The sequence below is a fragment of the Limulus polyphemus genome, unplaced genomic scaffold, assembly GCF_000517525.1.
Source record: "Limulus polyphemus unplaced genomic scaffold, Limulus_polyphemus-2.1.2 Scaffold2695, whole genome shotgun sequence".
Taxonomy (NCBI): domain Eukaryota; kingdom Metazoa; phylum Arthropoda; class Merostomata; order Xiphosura; family Limulidae; genus Limulus; species Limulus polyphemus.
Window position 1 is genome coordinate 41953 of NW_013668305.1, and position 1809 is coordinate 43761.

Here is a 1809-nt window from a genome sequence, read left to right on the forward strand (position 1 = left end):
CCTCCCACTGCACTTGGCTATATTGTGTGTTCAGAGCTATAAACGCCTCCCACTGCACTTGGCTATATTGTGTGTTCAGAGCTATAAAACGCCTCCCACTGCACTTGGCTATATTGTGTGTTCAGAGCTATAAACCTACGTAAACCATATCTTCCGCACCACCTTATCTATCTTCACGAGCTTGTCAAACATGGGCATTCAAGCTAGCCCTCCGTATTTCAATATGATTGCCGCAAGATCGCTTGCTCCGTTGGCTAAGGTAAGCGTGCTCATTGTCGCCCCCCCCCCAAAAAAAAAACACATACACACACAACAAAAAACTAACGGCTACGTTCCCCGTAAAAAGCCCGAAGCGCTGCCCAAATGAATTATTTATATCGTCTATGACGTGTACGAGTACCTCGTCCGTCCATGTGTGAGCTTCAGCGAGAGAAATGTGCACGATTGGAAGGAGGTATCATTGTGTACAGCAGTGTTTCCCAAGTACGGTGTGAACGTTAGCAGGTGCTCGTGCTTAACGTATGTGTGCATGGTATCACCGTTCGAACCATCTACAGAATATCTCTGTATCTTTGTCTTTGCTCAAAGTGCACTTTATATTGGTAGCTTATTTAGTATCTGGAAGTAGAAATTGTGCGTTTTCTCTAAAAAAAAACAAAAAAAAACTTGTTTTGTAATTCCAAGTTACACCCACGTTTTGGGCAAGATTTCTGAAGCAGCTCATGAAAAATAAGGACAGGTAAGCGAACTTTAGACTGCTTATATGTTGATGATTGATCCTAAGTAACGCGAGTTAGTTTCAATTGTGTTTTTTTTTATTTCTATTTTCTTCTTAAAATAAGTAATATTTATTATTTTTAATATCGAGCGTATTTGTAAACTATCAATCAACATTTATTTGTAAATTGAGTTTCTCTTTCTCAGTGTTTTTCTTCACTAATAAACATTAGTATAACACATGTCTATCTGATTGCCTGGATATTTACCTATATTTTAACTTGATAATTTGTTTGTTTGTTTGTAATTAAGCACAAAGCTACACAAAGGACTATCTGTGCTCGGCCCACCACGGGTATCGAAACCCGGTTTCTAACGTTGTAAATCCGCAGACATACCGCTGTGCCACTGGGGGGGAGGTGCGCTTTAACTTGGTAAAGTTAAGTATTTATTAACTGACACTTCTCTTAATATCTTCCCTCATAAATTTGCCTTGTATGGTTCCAATTTGACTTTCCTCTTCTTGAAAACTTAATATATTTCTTTATATTTATTTTAATGAACAATTATTATGATAATTTTGACGTAATTTTTATCCAAAGATTAGAAAGCTTTCATTACGGGTAACAATAATATTGGTTTCTGGAATTATTACAAATACACCTAAAAATGTTAGCGGTTTATGAACCTAATATCACATACTAATATTTATGTAGTATAACAACCTGAAGGAAAGTTAATTCTATATGCATAGTTGCTTTTACGTTCAATTTTTCGGGAGTCCCCCAATGGGACAGCGTAAGTCTTGCGATTTACAATGCTAAAATCAGGGGTTCGATTCCCCTCGGTCGACACAGCAGATAGCCCGATTTCTGCCCCCAGTGGCACAGCGGTATGTCTGCGGACTTACAACGCTAGAAATCGGGTTTCGGATACCCGTAGTGGGCAGAGCACAGATAACCCATTGTGTAGCTTTGTGCTTTGTAACAAACAAACAAACATCAATTTTCGGAACTATGGTCCGTCTGAATGTCGGTCTGTAACCCGAATTCATGCGTCGCCACATTTGGTGAAATATGCCGCACTAAAGGT

At 38.9% G+C, this 1809-nt stretch overlaps 1 protein-coding gene across 2 annotated transcripts in view; it reads left to right on the top strand.

Moving 5' to 3' along the window:
• The window catches only part of LOC106467658 (ETS domain-containing protein Elk-3-like), a 38721-nt gene that overhangs the window by 10084 nt on the left and 26828 nt on the right, over positions 1-1809 (top strand). The window contains exon 1 of one of the 2 annotated variants that reach the window (XM_022395855.1): positions 625-739. The exons of the other annotated variant lie outside the window; for it this stretch is intronic. The gene's annotated coding sequence lies outside the window, so the exon portion shown is untranslated. Of the gene's footprint in view, positions 1-624; positions 740-1809 lie in introns of those variants that run through there. 2 annotated transcript variants of the gene reach the window in all.